Below are 18,106 nucleotides of genomic sequence, written 5' to 3' on the forward strand. Positions count from 1 at the left end.
TTACCGTTGCTACTTGGTCATTATACAGATTCTTCAGGAGGCAGACAAGATGACTCGGTATCCCCATACCACTAAGAACTTGCCACAATTTGTTATGGTCCACACAGTCAAAGGCTTTAGAATAGTCAATAAAACAGAAATAGATGTTTTTCTGAAACTCCCTGGCTTTTTCCATTATCCAGCGGATATTGGCAATTTGGTCCCTAGTTCCTCTGCCTTTTCTAAACCCAGCTTGTACATCTGGCAATTCTCGCTCCATGAATTGCTGAAGTCTACCTTGCAGGATCTTGAGCATTACCTTACTGGCATGTGAAATGAGTGCCACTGTTCGCTGGTTGGAACATTATTTAGTGTTTCTCTTTTTTGGTATGGGGATATAAGTTGATTTTTTCCAATCTGACGGCCATTCTTGTGTTTTCCAAATTTGCTGGTATATAGCATGCATTACCTTGACAGCATCATCTTGCAAGATTTTGAATAGTTCAGCTAGGATGCCATCATCTCCTGCTGCCTTGTTATTAGCAATGCTTTTTAAGGCCCCTTCAACCTCACTCTTCAGGATGTCTGGCTCTAGCTCACTGACCACACCGTCAAAGCTATCCCCGATATTGTTATCCTTCCTATACAGGTCTTCTGTATATTCTTGCCACCTTTTCTTGATCTCTTCTTCTTCTGTTAGGTCCTTGCCATCTTTGTTTTTGATCATACCCATTTTGGCCTGGAATTTACCTCTGATGTTTCTAATTTTCTGGAAGAGGTCTCTTGTCCTTCCTATTCTATTGTCTTCTTCCACTTCTGCGCATTGCTTGTTTAAAAATAATTCCTTATCTCTTCTGGCTAACCTCTGGAATTTTACATTTAATTGGGCATATCTCCCCCTATCACTGTTGCCTTTTGCTTTCCTTCTTTCTTGGGCTACTTCTATTGTCTCAGCAGACAGCCATTTTGCCTTCTTGGTTTTCTCTTTCTTTGGGATGTATTTTGTTGCCGCCTCCTGAACAATGTTGCGAACTTCTGTCCATAGTTCTTCCGGCACCCTATCTACTAAGTCCAGTCCCTTAAATCTATCCTTCACCTCCACTGCATATTCCTTAGGAATATTAGTGAGCTCATATCTAGCTGATCTGTGGGTCTTCCCTAATGACTTTAGTCTGATCCTAAATTATGCAATAAGAAGTTCGTGATCTGAACTACAGTCAGCTCCAGGTCTTGTTTTTACCGACTGTATAGATGTCCGCCACCTTTGGCTGCAAAGGATGTAGTCAATCTGATTTCGGTGTTGTCCATCTGGTGAAGTCCATTTATAAAGCCATCTCTTAGGTTGTTGGAAGAGAGTGTTTGTTATGCAGAGTGAGTTGTCCTGGCAAAATTCTATCAGCCTATGTCCTGCTTCGTTTTGTTCTCCCAGGCCATGCTTACCTGTAATTCCAGGTGTCATTTGACTGCCCACCTTAGCATTCCAGTCTCCTGTGATGAAAATAACATCTCTTTTAGGCGTGTTGTCCAGTAGGTGCTGCAGATCCTCATAGAACTGCTCTACTTCAGCTTCTTCAGCATCTGTGGTTGGGGCGTATATTTGGATCACTGTGATGTTAGATGGCTTGCCCTGAATTCGAATTGAGGTCATTCTATCATTTTTTGGATTGTATCCAAGCACTGCTTTAGCCACTTTACTATTAATTATGAAGGCTACTCCATTTCTTTTGTGGTCCTCTTGTCCACATTAGTAGATCTGGTGGTCATTTGATGTGAAGTGGCCCATTCCAGTCCATTTCAGTTCACTGAAGCCCAAAATGTCTATCTTTAATCTTGACATCTCACCAATAACCACATCCAATTTGCCCTGGCTCATAAATCTTACATTCCAGGTTCCAATGGTGCGTTGATCCTTAGAACATCAGATTCGCCGTTCACCACCAGCACCGTCGGCCGCTAGCTGTCCTTTCGGCTTTGAGCTAGCTGCGTCATCATGTCTGGGACTAGTTGAACTCATCCTCTGTTCCTCCCCAGTAGTATTTTGACCATCTTCTGATCTGGGGGTCTCATCTTCCAATGGTATACTGACATATCTCTGGTTGTACTGATCACGGCAAGAATACTGGGGTGGGTTGCCATTACCTTCCCCAGGGATCGCATTTAGTCTGACCTCTCTGTCATGACCTTCCCATCTTGGGTGGCCCTTCACGGTTTAGCTCATGGCATCATTGAGGTGCTCACGCTCCAGCACCACGACAAGGTAACGATCCTTTGCTGAAGAATAATATTGTTTATCAACTTAAATTAGTACACCAGCAAGTCTCAAGCTTAATGTTAAAAGAAATTAAAATGAAATTAAAATATGATAAGCAGAGATATTTCAAATTCGCTAACAAACCAGGAAGATGGTTAGCTATAAATTAAGGAAAGAAAAAGAGAAGAAAATGATTACTAAAATTCTGGATGGTAATGCTGAATTAGTGGACAATACAAAAATTAAAAAAGCATTTTATAATTTTTTTTCTAAGCTATACGAAAAGCAGGAAATTTCACTGGAAAAGATTGATGAATAGTTGAATAAACAAAAGTTACCAACACTTTCACAAGCACAGAAATTAATACTGAATAGCTCTATAACCACTTTTGAAATAGTGGAAGCTATAAAGAAAACTAAGATAGGAAAAGCACCAGGACCTGATGGAATATCTGCAATGTATTATAAATGTTTTGCAGATCAGATTCTTTTACCTTTTAAAGAATTGATGAATTCAGTTTTGTTGGGTTCAGCAATGCCAGACACATGGAGGGAAACAAAGAGTGCACTCATACCAAAAGAAGGACAGGACCCCTTTTCGATTAGGAACTATAGGCCAATTTCACTGTTAAATAATGATTATAAAATATTTGCATTGGTGTTAGCAGAAAGGATGAAAATAATTTTACAGGAAATTATTCACCATGATCAATGTGTATTTCTACCTAAAAGACCATTAAAAGACAAGGTAAGAATTCTGTTAGATATCATAGAATTTTACAATATCATAATGAATGTCAGATGGCCCTTATTTTTTTAGATGCAGAGAAAGCCTTTGATAATTTGAATTGGATTTTTATGTTTAAGGTTTTGGAAAGTATGGAATTTGGAGAATCTTTTATAAAGGGCATTAAGTGAATTTATATGTCCCAAAGGGCTAATATTATTGTGAACAATGAGTTAACTGAAGCATGTAAGATAGAAAAAGGAACAAGGCACGGATGTCCTTTATCACCTTTGTTGTTTATTTTAGTGTTAGAGGTTTTAACAGGGACTTCAGAAGCGACTAACAAATAAAAGGCTTAAAGATTAAACAGGAGGTTTTTAAGTTAAGAGCATTTGCTGATGATCTAGTCTTGATATTACAAGATCCTTTGGACTCGGCTGAATATTTGATGAAAAAATTGAAAGAATTTGGGTCGTTAGCGAGTTTCAAAGTAAATAAAACAAAAACGTTAATTAAAAATATGACACTGAATAATCAAGAACTGTTGATGAGAAAAACAGGTTTTAAGAGTGAAAAAAAGATTAGATATCTGGGAGTGATTTTGTCAACTAAAAATAGTGTGTTGTTTCAAAATAACTATGGTAAAATTTGGAATGAGGTTAAAAAAGACCTGATAAGATGGGAAAAATTATACTTGTTGCTTATGGGGAGAATTTCTGTAGTCAAGATGAATGTATTGCCTATGATGTTCCTTTTTCAGATGATACTGATTCTATCAACAGATATAATATTTAAACAATGGCAAAAAGATATTTCAAAGTTTATTTGGCAAAGTAAAAAAACAAGAATTAAGTATAAACTGTTATAGGATGCTAAGGAATGAGAAGGTCTGGGGTTGCCAGATTTAAAATTGTATTTTGAGGCATGTTGTTTCCTGTGGAAGAGGGATTGGATAACCTTAGAGAATAGAAAACTGTTACAACTTGAAGGTCATGAGTTAAGATTTGGATGGCATGCTTACCTATGGTATGACAAAGTTAAGGTAACTAAGGAGTTTAAAAATCATCATATTAGGAAGGCTGTATTATGGATTTGGGATAAATACAAAGCTAGACTGTCACCTAATGTACCTTTGTGGTTATCACCCCAGGAAGCATTCGCTAGAAGAGAAAATATGGGAGAAACAAAGTGGTTAAAATATAAAGATTTATTAAATTTTGAAGGAGGCAAACCTATGTTTAAGACAGGAGAAAAAATAGAGATAGAAGGTCTTTTGTGTCACTGGTTTATTTATATGCAATTATTTGAACATTTTAAGTTGGATAAAAGAATTATAGATTTGTAAATGAAATAACTTGCCTTGAGACTCAACTTTGTATGAATGATGAACATATTATTACCAAATTGTACAAGTTGTCATTACAAATGAATTTGGAGGATGAACAAGTCAAGGAGTGTATGGTTAAATGGGCTAGAAACTTTGAGTATAATATTATGATGGAACAAAGGGAAAAAATGTGGACAAAAGGTTTAAAATTTACTTTAAATTATAATTTAAAGGAATTTTTTTAATAAAATGATGTACCGCTTGTACCTAACACCCGACAAGTTATCGAAAATGTTTAAGAATGTAACGAATGTTTGTTGGAAATGTTCACAGGGAGAAGGAACTTTTTACCACCTTTGGTGGAGATGTGAAAAAGCAAAGGAATTTTGGGACCAGATATGTATTGTTATTCAAAAAATTCTTAATGTAGATATATTTAAAAAAAAAAAAACCAGAACTGTTCTTATTAGGTTTGATGGAGGAAGAATTGGAGAAACAGCATGGAAATTTACTTTTGCATATGACTACTGCTGCAGGAATACTCTATGCTCAATGGTGGAAGGAACCACAAATACCAACAATGGAAGAATGCATAATTAAATTAATGGACTTGGCACAAATGGTGAAGCTAACTGCTCTAATGAGAGATAATACTGTTTCCGGATTTATGGATTCATGGCAACCATTTTTAGACTATCTGCTCGTGACAGAAAAAAATGAAGTTATGATTATGGGTTTTACTGAATAGTGGGTTTGTTTGGATAGAAATAATGTTAATATGGATAAATTAGTGGTAAGAGATTAATTTATTTCAATTATATGTATATCTGTAATTGCGATTGCTGGAAGTCATTTCTTTGTTCTTATTTTCTTGATGGCTCTCAGCCTGCAAAATGTAGCATATCTCTGTTACAAAATATATATTCAAATACCTCAGATTTTTTAATATTATTTTAGAGAGCCAGTTTGGTGCAGTGCTTTAAGTCACCCAGCTAGAAACCAGGAGACCATAAGTTCTAGTCCTGTCTTACACATGAAACCAGCTGGGTGACTTTGGCGCTCTCTTGCTCGCTCACTCTCTCTCCTCATCCCTAGAAAGAAGGCAGCAGTAAACCACTTCCAAAAATCTTGGCAAGAAAACTGCCATGGAGTTGCCAAGAGCCAAGACTGACTTGAAGGCACACCCACCCCCCTCCCTGCCCCCCCAAAGTTAAGACTTGCTGTCCCTAAGATTCCTTACAAGTTTATAGATGATTACAGAGCAGTAACGATGAATATCGTTTCCCAATGGGCAAAGTGCTCACCATAACTAATTTTCTCTGAGATGCACAGTCAGTGAAATATTTTGGAGACTATATTCTACTTTCTGTAGCCTCAGCATCCTAGAATGCTCTCCTGAATCTTCTGGAATGCACAGAAGTTTGGAGCAAAGAAACTGATGTGAACTTTTTTCTCTAAGCATGAGAATAATTGGTCTAAGCTACATTACATATTTATTTTGTAAAGATCTATCTTTTCTTTCCCCCAGTGCTGATTAAGAGTAGTTTTCTAAATATACTGACATTCTTAATCAAGTTCTTTCAAAGATTCCATCAAAGACAAATCCTGGGATGAGGAAAAAGGTTGTTGTTCTCAGGACAAGAAACAGGATCTGCATATTCAGGAAAAGATGCTTAGTATAGCTTCTGTGGCAGGAAGTATGCCAGTCTTTGCCAGAAGAGCTTGCCCTACTGAGATCATATGAGATTCTCAAGTACCAGCAGTAGCATGCAGTGCCCTTTTTCATACACCAGCAGAGTGGGGATGTCAATCATTCTTCTTTCATGCAAACTTCTTCTCTCTTACATAAGACATAAGAGCTTAAAGGCAAAGGTCTGCGCTGCATGCTTTTGAGGGCTTAATTTACAGAGGAATGAAGGCAATTTTGCCCACTTAGAATATGGTTTCCATTCTTTTCACAGGAGAAAACCACAGCTTTGGTATTCAAGCTTTCAACTAGGCTTATAGTGCTCTGTATACCCCACATTTACTGGAAAAGCAAGAGCTGGGAATTGCAGCTAAGATGTCCAAGTGCTTATTCCAGTTGGCACAGACAAAATGTTCCTTAATTGACTGTTCCAGGGCTGGCCTCACCATTAGGCAGAGTGAGGAGGCTCTCTTAGGCAGAAGATTTTGGATGACATAAAAATACCACTAATTATTAATGGAGCTATGAAGGCTGATGTAAATCCAGTCCATTTTATTTTCAAATTTTCAGGGTAGATTTCCACTCTGGTAGATTTATGTTCAGATTTTTAATGAAGAATCTGGATATGTGCTGGCTCATTTAGGGATAAGAAGGGAGGAGGTTGTTTTCCATTGAAAATATACAAGGTAGCTGACCTTTTTTTAAAGCAAAAAAGAAAAGAAAAGCTGTGTTTATTCACAACAGAACTTCCCCTTTGCAGCACATCCTGGAATAAGCAAGTGATTACTGTTAATAATCACATGCCATCACACAAAGACTCCAAGAAATAATACATAGCAGAAACAGTGTCTTGGTAGAACCTTGCAATCAGAAGTGTCCACAGTAGGGAAGTAAAAAAAAAGTCAAGGTGGCACTCTCAGGGATAATCCACATAAAAAGCCATTGCCACCATCTGCCTACAATGGGTATGTGAATAATTTTTGCTATAAAAATAAACAAAAATTGAAAAGCCACCATTATCTTGCATTTTTTCACAAGCAAATCAGGTTTTTTTCAGGGAATGATTAATTTTAATCAGACTTTGTCCTAAGATTATCCTGCCATTATTTCCTTTGTTTGATTTTATTTGCTACCAGAGTAGGACTGCTTTTTGAAATTGCTTTTTAAATAGAACTTGAAGAAAGAAAGAAAAGAAATAAATAAAAACATGGATACTCTCATGGAAAAAAGAATACTCTCATAAACCAGTATTCCCACGTCAGATGTGCAATGGCAAAGCAACATGCAGGTGCTGAAAACTTGGATTTGGTTGAATAACATGGAGAAACCAGAAACATTTTAGTGATTACCTGAAAAGAAGTCGAGCCTTTGCAAATATTCCACTGGACTAATGTAGGCTTTCACAGCCAGTATCTGTGGGCATTGTTGAGCTTCATGGTTTAATGACTGTGGACTAGATAACAGATTTCCTGATGCGTGATCAGCAATGGTTTTCCTTTCCCTTTACCAGAAATGTACCTTGAGACATCAAAACCATGATGGTTGGTATTCCCAGGGTTTGGCAAAGAACCTTTTTCTATGTCCAATAATCTTAAGGAGTAATACATTCTTTCTACAAGAACAACATCCTCTTTGGTCTCCTGGAAAGGATTCTAGAAATTGCAATCCCAATCCCTATTGAGAAGTACACTCCACAAAGACTAAAGAAGTATGCTGAAACCTTTTCTTGCCCTAACAGAGCTTTCTGGGCTTTGGGGTAGGAAAATCAGTAAATTAGTGAACCCACTAGGTCAAAAAAACACTGTGTTTGTCTGGATTTTTCTCCCAGATATTTAAGTATATACCAATTCCCTATATGAATGTAGACAAATAGCTTGAATCACATTACTATACAGATAGTCTCACTGCTACACTAATACATTCTAATGTATGTTAATGGATTTAATTATACCAAAAACTCTGGTCTAACAAACATAGTAATGTATTTGAAATTTCTATATAAGAACATCAGAACTGCCAAGATGGATTGGGTCAAGGCTATCTTAGTCAAGCAATGGCCAACTATATGCTTCTGAGTTGCTCACAAGTAAGAGACAACTGGTCTCTTCTGCAACTGGTGTTGGGGGGGGGGGGGGGAATGCTGCCCCAACTTGGATGTAGCATTGAGTTTTCAAAACCAGTAACCCTTAAGAGACCTGTCTTCTGTGAATGTATCCAATCCCCTTTTAAAACTGTCCTAGATTTCTGCATTCATACATCTGGTAGTAATGAACTGTACAGGCTAATTATGCACTGTGTGAAGAAATCCTTCTTGGTCTGTTGAAATTTACTTCCAACCAGCTTCACTTCATGGCTCTAGGGCCTAGTATTTGGAGAATGAAGAAAAAAAAATTCCCTGCCTATTTTCTCCATGCCATGCATGATTTTTTAAACCTTAATCATGCCCTCCTTTACTAAGCTTTTTTCCAAGGTATTGTCCCAAACATTCTAGACTTTTCTCATAGGGAAAGTATCCAAGCCCCCTGATCCTTTTGGTTGCTGTCTTCTGCATTTTCTGCAGCTCTAGAATATCCTTATCCAAGTATGGTTACAATAATCTGATTACAGCCTGAAGTAATCAAAGGTGTGGTATTTAGTTCTGAAGAATTAGATAGTGTGATTCTTTCATAAAAGACTGTGATTAATTACTTGTCTATGCAAAGGATCTATGGCATCTATGCCAATAACTATGAGGTAAATCACTTGAAAGACATTTTGCTTCCAAATATAAAGAATGGTGCTTTCTCACATTCCAGGTACAAATGTCTTTCAGGTTGGCAACTACATCTTATTTCAGTAGTGGTGATGAAACTTTGAACTTCATTTCATCTAAAGGAAACAGACTAGTTTGGAGATAAATGATAATCTTAGCTCTATTTGCTTCTTGACCTCAGTGTCTGATGCCTGCCAGCTAGAACCAGCTTCAGTCACTAGTTAATTTGAAGTTATGGAAGCATCTGAGGACAGTAACACTAAGCATCCTCTTGCCTCTGTTTTCATAACAGCTCATATTTCAAAAGGCTGCAGATAGACTAATTATATAACATCAACCAATACAGATGTAAAATACTGAATATCTTTAAAGACATTTTAATGGAGCTTAGTTTGGCACTATATAGTGTTAAAATTAATGGAACACCCTTAACAAATCATCTATCCTTTTCTATGTATGAAATAATTTTCAGGCATGAGATAAATGGTAACAGATTATTGCATCAAATTAAAGAAGAAGCATAATATGTTAATGAATTTTTCATGAACGATATTTCATTGAGATTCTCTATGTCTCCTTGGCTCCAGATCTGTGACTTAAACAGACAACTTTATGGAAAAGGCAACTGACACTGAAGGAAAATCTGATTCTTGGTAATTTGGTTTTTATGGTTGACATCATCCCTGGCAATAAAAAAACAGTACTGCAGGGTTTGCCAATGCTTAACCATAACAAATGTTTTAAAAGAGCAAAGAACTTTTGGGGGGAACAGACAAGGGAAGCTGTCCTTACAATATCATTATAAAACAATTGCTAACTATTACCTTATAATGACCCCTAGTGGCTGTAATAGGAGCAATTATTACTATAGACCAGCCTTTCTCAACTTTTTGACCCTGGAGAAACCCTTGAAATATTTTTCAGGCCTCGAGGTACCCCTGCACATTCAGGCTCAAAAACAGTTCAGAAGTTACACAATTATTGTATTCGTTTCACGTGTAGGCCTGTATATATGCACTAACAGTGTTCTCAAACTAAAAATAAAGAACGAAACTTACCTCTTTAATGTGAAGTTGCCTGAATTTGAAATAATTTTTTAAATAAATTGTGATTTCCCAAGGAACCCCAGTGACCTCTCATGGAACCCTAGGGGTCAATGGAGCCCTGGTTGAGAAACCCATAGACAAAATATACATTAGCAGAGTCCAATATTACAAGTGTCACATAAGATCCCACTAAAAGGTATTGCTTTTTAGTAACTTTACAGCCAAGTTTACCATCTTCATAAAGCAATCTTCTCATCTCTGCCCTTTCCAATGTGTTGGGAGGGGGATTCTGCCAGTTGCATTTTCAGCATATCTAGGGGACAGCTCATGAGGGAAGCTGCCATACGCCACGCCTGATTTCTATGCAAAGTGAGTTGCTCCTCAACTCAGAGCTTACTTAAATACAGCTTTATAGATGTGGATGGCTTCTTGGGTTCAGCAGAAAGTAGTATTCCTGTGATGAATCTTGAGGATTTCTCCCTAACCATACAAATGCTTTCTGGTGGGGCACAGTCAATCAACTCTATGTAAGCTTGTTTTAAATCTATTGATTATAATTAAACTTACGTTACTTCCTATAGAAGTAAGTGAAACTCAACACGCTTAACTCTAGCTGAAATATAGCTGCATATACTTACTGGTAACAAAGCTGTGGGATGGGGATGAATGACTCAACTTCAGCTTCGGCTCCACCAGAACAAGGTGGAGTTGCCTTGGGTGTTAGGGTCTCCTAGATCGGGTGATTTCTTATTCTTAGTTCTGGATGGGATTGCACCAAGCAGAGCTGCTGCACAATTTCGTGGTTCTCCTGGATGCACATTTCCTGTTTGAAAAGCTGGTGGAAGCTGTGGCCAGGGGAGCCTTTCAGCAGCTTCGTGTTGTACACGCATTGCACCCCTTACAACCATTTGTGTTGTGCATCAATTGCACTCAGAAATATCCAGAAGCTTCAATTTGTCAAGAATGCAGCAGTGTGGGTAATTATGGGTATGTCTCACTATGCCCACATTACAACTTTGCTCTGTGAGCTGCACTGGCACCTAAATTGCTTCCAGGTGCAATTTAAAGTGCTCATTATGACCTGTAAAGCCATGCATGTCATGGAACCAGGGTATCTGAGGAACTACCTTACACCCATTGTTTCTATCTGTCCCATTAGGTTGGGCAGGAGGGGCATGCTCTGGTTCCATCGGTTAGGATTGTTTTCTAGTCAGACTCAGGAAGTGTGCCTTCTCTATAGCTGCATCTGCCCTCTGGAACACATAATGCCAGAGGTTGGGCTGGCCCTGACTCTGCTTACCTTTCAGAAAGCCTTGAAGACTTGACTGTTTTCCCAGACATGAGGCCAGGAGAATAACTGAGCCCACACTGCCAGTGTAGGGTGTTTTGGGGAGCCACTTTGTGTTTAGTTGGCTGAGAAATGTACTGTTTAATATATTGTATTGATACTGTGTTTTTAATCCTTGCTATCTGCTCAGAGTCATATTTGTGAAATGGGCAGCCGTGTAAATCCACTTAAATAAATAAATGATTTTTTTTTAAAAGCTAATATAAAAACATTTAGAGCATTTCACCTGGATATAATTTATCTCAAACAGAGAAAGCAAATTATCTGTTTTAGAAAGAAAATCAGAAAACAACTAATCTGGTAACATACAAAATTGGAAAGTCTGAACAAGCCTGCTTGTTCTAGTGAAGCATCATTTTGTGCATGGGCCATTTACTTACTTGTTTTGATTTAACAGTTGTTAAATCAGTTGTACACATGCTTCCACTTACTCCTGAGAACAGGATCTTCTGATACGAAGATGAAATATGGCTTTTGCTGTCTCCCAAGTTTTTTCCCCCTGCCCTATAAAAGCCATTTCCATTTTTCTAACTCATTCCTAGGGATGCGGTGGCACTGCGGGTTAAACCGCTGAGCTGCTGAGCTTGCCGATCGGAAGGTCAGCGGTTCGAATCCGTGTGACGGGGTGAGCTCCCATTGCTAGTCCCAGCTACTGCCAACCTAGCAGTTTGAAAACATGCAAATGTGTGTAGATTAATAGGTACTGCTTAGGTGGGCAGGTAATGGCATTCCATTTAGTCATGCCGGCCACGTGACCACAGAAGTGTCTACGGACAAACGCCGTCTCTTCGGCTTTGAAACGGAGATGAGCACCGCCCCTTAGAGTTGGACACAACTGGACTTAATGTCAAGGGAAACCTTTATCTTTACCTTAACTCATTCCCAGGAAGCTTCAGAATTCCTTTGTGGGTCTTTTTGAGTTTACTTCCTTGTTGGGAGATGGCAGAGTGCTGCCCCCATGATGTGCTTCATCTCTCTGCCCTCCCCTTGCTGCCCACAATCCCTGATCTGAAAAAAGCCCCAAGCGAAGAGCTCCCTCAGGATGCCTTCCTGTGGAAATTTACTGAAGTGAGGAAAGCTCAGGAGACTGAAGAAGAGATGATTGTGCAAAGAAAGTCAGAAGAAATCTTTGGCACCATACTAATAAGTTTATTTATTTATTCAATTTAATTGATTAAATAATAAATAAATAAACTTAAGAACTTCACAATTCATATATGAGGGTGAGAGAAATAATTGATTTTCTAACAAATTGAATGAGAATGGCCAAAGACACCGAATAAATTTTTGGCACTGCATTACAATCTTCTTCTCCTTCCTTAAGTGTCTCATTTAGTTATACTAATATAGCTGCCTATGTATGAGGAAACCTGGCTAGTCACCATGTCTATATTTCATGTGCCACTACTATGTTAAGGTCACTTGGACCTTGGAAACATCAGACATTTCTTTACTGCAAAAGAGTCTTTATAAAGTTGAAAGTGACATAAAGGAGAGTCATAAAGTTTTATAAACTTAAGCTGAATTCAGATCTCCCTGAATGAATTCACTTCCAGCAGACTCTAAAACACCATCAGAAATCCAGAAAATATCCATCCTCAAGGCATTGCACCAGGCTGTGCCTCATTGGGATGAATGAAGCTTGCATTAATGAAGCACTGTGAGGATTGAAAGCACAGCTTTTATTTTCACAGTTCACCCTTATTTTGGGCAAGGCTGGAGTAGCCACCTCCACAGTTCTGGCAGGAAAAGTTTCTTTACTGGAAGAACAGTCCGACTCTTCAGCTCAGTTTTTGGCGAGGGATCAGGAAAAAGTAATATCTGATTTCCTTGACACTTGGCGTTCCTCTTTCTTTTGAGCTTTTGAAAGAATTCTGTTTTTATCCTTCAAAACTGCCGGCCACAATATAAAATAGCTCTTTTAGCTGGTTTTATTCCTTCCTTCCTTCCTTCCGTCCCACAGCCAATCATTTCTGCCTGCTTTACAAATTAATTGTATTGTTTTAGCATTCTGAAATCATGTCTCTTCACTGCCTTCTATCTTGACCTTACAAACCTTACAGTCTACATTCACTATACTTCTATTAACCTGAAAGGAGGAGAAGGGATAGACTCTGTTGGCCTTCTGGAAAGCCTTAAAACCTGGGTCTTTCCTCAGTCTTTAGGGCCAGGATGAGGGTGGAGCCTGAACTGTGTGTTTGGTTCTGCACCATTTGACAGTTTGGGTGGAGTTGATTATTCTTCCTGGGCATTTTTATTGATTTTTTTTCTTTACTGCTTTTATGTGTATATTTGTCTTTTATGCTTTGTTAGCTGCCCAGAGTTATTTGCTTAAAATGGGCAGCCATGAAAACTAGGAAAATGAAGAAATAAAAATAGAGTGTTTGTTGTGTTGACTAGCATTCTGAAGCTGAATTTAACAATCACACTGGTGATCCAGTGTGATGCCTCCCTCCCTCCCTCCCTCCCTCCCTCCTCTTTACTTCTTGTATTGCTTTTGGGTTTGTCTAGCCTGCCTCACAGTTTCTCTATGCTGATACCTATTTCTGAGTTCATTCTCTGGCTACCTTAACAGAGAACTAGAGTGAAGTCAATTTCACACTGTAACAGCTGACAAGATGGCAATCAATTTGGACTGGATAGCAAGAAAGCCTCCAATCACTAACTGAACAAGCTCATAGTTAGAGAACACATATATGCATACACACACACACAGTGTCCATCCTGTGAAAGATCTCTTTTTGCATGAGTAGCTTGCCAATTTTCTGATTATTTTCTCTTTTTTAAATAAGGTCCTTTTTTCCTTCAAAAATATTTTGAAATAAGGCTTAAAATAAAGGAAGAGTACTGTAGAAGATTTTTTTTTTATTAGGAGAAAAGGGAAAGAATAATATGGAAATACTCATTAATTTTTGGATGTTGTTTATTAATCTCAGGTTTAAAAAAAAACAAGACAAAATCCTGGTTAATCTAGTCCTCTGTTGAAAGAGTTTAGATATTTAAATTCTGTAGCCATACATATGTGTCAGCATTCAGTTGGAGTATGAAAGAACCTTTATACAGTTTTCACATAAAACAGTAGCTGTAATACCATAACATCATTTTTCTTACTTCCTGTTAACTCTGTAAGTTTTGAATCAGAGAATCAAAGATGCATCCTGAGCATATGATGTCCTGAGTTGGTGGGTATGGGCAACAATAGGTTGACTTGTGCAGGTGCAGTATTCAGATTCAAAATGGGCAAGGATGGTTTGAATACAAACCTAGCTGGGGAATTTTGGCAGTTGAAGTCCACACATCTTCAAGTTGCCAAGGTTGAGATATACTGATTTAGAGATTTGTATGATAATGTCAGATGGAGCTGAAATGGGAATGAAATACAAACTATATCAAAGAGAAAGAAAAGTGGGAGGCACCTAATGAAGCTGCCTTGCTTGTATAAGAGCTTTCTGATAAACCGAGAAATGAAGGGGACATGTTTAAAAATTGGAAGGAATGTCATATAACAGGAGATAGTCCAAACCTGGAAGAGGGTCAGAAAAGCTAATGGTCAGAATCAGCTGAGGCTGGCAATGAATGCCAAACTTAACAAAAATGATTCTTGGGTATGTGCAGAACAAGGACAAAGTCAAGGAAGCAGTTCTCCATTGGTTGGAGAAGATGGCAAGAAGGCAAGATGGTGATGGACAACAGGGAGAAGGCTGAATTACTTAATTCCAATTTTGCATCTGCCTTTTTGCAAAAATGGACCATGTTGCCAGAAGCTACACTATGAGGGTAGAAGAAGAACTCAGGTCAAATAGATAAAGAATTGGTTACAGAATACTTAGTTGCTTTGATGAATTGAATGTATATGGGATTGGATGGATTATATCCCAGGTTTATTTATTTTTATTTATTTTTATTTTATTTTTATTCTGCCTTTTAATTTTTATAAATAACTCAAGGTGGTAAACATACTTAACACTCCTTCCTCCTCCTATTTTCCCAGAAGATTGAAGTAGATTGGAGTAGAGGTAACATTGTTCCAATGACCAGGAAATTGTTGAGCTTCACATCAGTACCTGGAAAATCCTAGAAAGACCATCAAACAGTGGGTTTGCAATCACTTAGAAAGGAACAAGCACATGCTTGTTAAATATAAGTCATACTAGACAAATCTTATTGCTTTTTATGATTAAGTGACTTAGTGGACCAAGGAATGTCATGTATGTAATTACTTAGATTTCAGTAAGGCATTTGATAAAGTTAGCCATACCCTCCTTCATGATGAAATGGAACAATGAGGGTAAATGGTCCCACTATCAAATGGATTCACAGTTGGTTGAACAACCATGCTCAAAGCATGGTCCTTAATGGATCTATATCTCTATGGTGGAAGGGAGGCAGTGGGATACTACAGGGTTTTATCTGGCACCAGGTACTCTTTAACATGTTCATAAGTAACTTAGACAATAGAAGGGAAGCTCATCAAAGTTTCAGACACCACACAGCTGTGGGAATTGCTAACACCTCAGAAGACAGTCTCAAAGTCTAAAGAAACTTGATAGGCTTGAATATTGGGCTCTACCCAACAATATGTAGCACAGTGATGAGAAACGTTAAGATTCTGTATTTAGTGAGAGCCAGCAGTGTGCTGCAGCAGTCACAAGAGTCAATATAGTCTTAGGCTGCATCAACAGAGTTATAGGGTCAAGATCACAGGAAGTGATGGTTCCATTTTATGCTGCATTAGTCAGATCACACATGGCATACTGTGTCTAGTTCTAGCTGTCACAATACAAGACGGATGTGAAGGAACTGGAAATAATGCAGACAAGCACAATAAAGATGGTGAAGGCTTGGAGACTAAATCCTATGAAGAAAGTTAAAGGAACTGGTTTGTTAAAAAGAGAAGGTCAAGGGGAGACATGATAGCAGTCTTCCAATACTTGAAGGGCTGTAACAGGGAAGAGGATTCTGAAGACTGTGCATCTGTGCCTGGCAATTGGAAGATTGCTTTGACTGTTTCCCTATACAAAGACGAAGAAAGTAACAAAAGTAAGTCCAATAAATACAGAGGGATCAGTTTGTTAAGTGGGAAGAAGCTTGGCAGAATTCAGATGAAAAGAGCATCAAAGATTGCAACGAACGAAGTTGGGATTTGCAGAGCAGATTTTTACACTTCAGCAAGTCATTGAGAAATATATGAATGTGAGAAAATCTGTATTACATTTGCTGATTTAGATAACAGGTATGATAAAGTGAATATACTTGATTTATAGACATATTTACATGAATATGGAGTTGAAGGTTGGTTGCTGAATGCAATAAAAGCAGTATACAATGGGAGCAAAACATCAGTGAGAATGAATGAATGCATAGCAAATGGTTCAACATTGAGAAGGGAACAAGGCTAGAATGTGTGATGCCCCCTTTGCTGTTTAATGTATTTATGGATAGAGGATCACTTGTGTTGACAGAGGTGTATTAGTTGGCAATCTGAATGTATATATATTTTTGAATGCAAAGGATGCCTTGTTGTTGGCTGAGGACACAAATATTTGCAGCAAGAGTCATATGTATAAATTGTATGATGCATGAGGAGTATATGTCTGAAAATTTATATATCAAGGACCAAGGTAGTTATATTTGACACAGAAAATGGAGTACAATACATAAATGCAAAGACCTATGGCAAGTAGATGAATTTGTGTACTTTCGCAGAATGTTTAATAAGATGAGAAAATGGATGGAGAAATTTTTAAAACATGCAAATGCTGATACAAAGTTTGTGGGTAATTTGTGGTTTGTTGCAAGGAATAAACCTTTGTTGAAAGAAATGAAAGTAACTGAGTGTAAGAGCATTCTTCTATCTATTTGTTATATGGAAGTGAGAGTTGGATATGTCAGGAGAAGCATAAAAGTAAGTGGAACGCAATGGGAATGGAGTAGGTAAGATCAATGTGCACGAAACAAGAAGAGATATGATCAGAAATGAAAGGGTGCTGAATGAATGTGGACTGAATGCAAAAGTGACTACTATACAAAAAATACATTGTGGTGATTTAATCATATAGAGCAGTGTTTCTCAACCTTGGCAACTTTAAGATGTGTGGACTTCAACTCCCAGAATTCCTCAACCAGCCATGCTGGCTGGGGAATTCTGGGAGTTGAAGTCCACACATCTTAAAGTTGCCAAGTTTGAGAAACACTGATATAGAGAGAATGAATGAGGACTGATTTCATTCACAAACAAATATATGAAGGACGAATGAATATGTTGAGAGGAAGGGGAAGACCAAGAAAGTTGTAGCTGTATGGAGTTGATGAGATCCACTGAAAGGATAGGAAGTTTAACAAAGGCAATGTATGAAATTGTGTATGAAAGGTAATATTGAATGGTGTCAGTACAAACTAGATTTAGCTGTATTTTCTTCTCTTATCTAGTGCCTTTAATTTCTTTGGCTTATTATTTCTTCCTCCCTTTTCACACTTTGAGTAAGTGTCATGCGCTGCCTACCTCTGAATAACGTTCAGACGCTGGTTTGCAAATCAGGTTCTGGTTTATTTCAGGGTAGGTACAACGTTGGTAGAAAAAAGCTGAGAGTGACAGGAGCGCGCCGGTGCGGGGTTTAAATATCCCGCGCCGGTCAGCGCCCCTCGCTCACGGTCACGTCACCCCCCTTTGTCCCATGCGTTGCCCTGCCATTGGTTGAGGGTTTCCAGGATCGCCCATCCTCAGGTTTCCATTCTTCTGCTGATTGCTTTCAGCTGGGCGATCCCCGTTGTATTGCCGCTGATGGCTTGGGTGGCTCCGTGATTCGTTTAGCTATTGTTTGTTAGCCGTTAGTCGTTGTGGGTTGATGGCTACTTAACTTGTGCCCCTTCACTTATTTCCTTGTCATTGTCATGAGTGCCATTGCGCTGATGACTTTAGCTCAACGGCACTCATGACATACTGCCCCCTTTCCGAATAGTGTTCTCCCCCGGGTTTCTGGGTTTTCCCC

The sequence above is a fragment of the Candoia aspera genome, chromosome 3 (genome assembly GCF_035149785.1).
Source record: "Candoia aspera isolate rCanAsp1 chromosome 3, rCanAsp1.hap2, whole genome shotgun sequence".
In the NCBI taxonomy this organism is placed as follows: Eukaryota; Metazoa; Chordata; class Lepidosauria; order Squamata; family Boidae; genus Candoia; species Candoia aspera.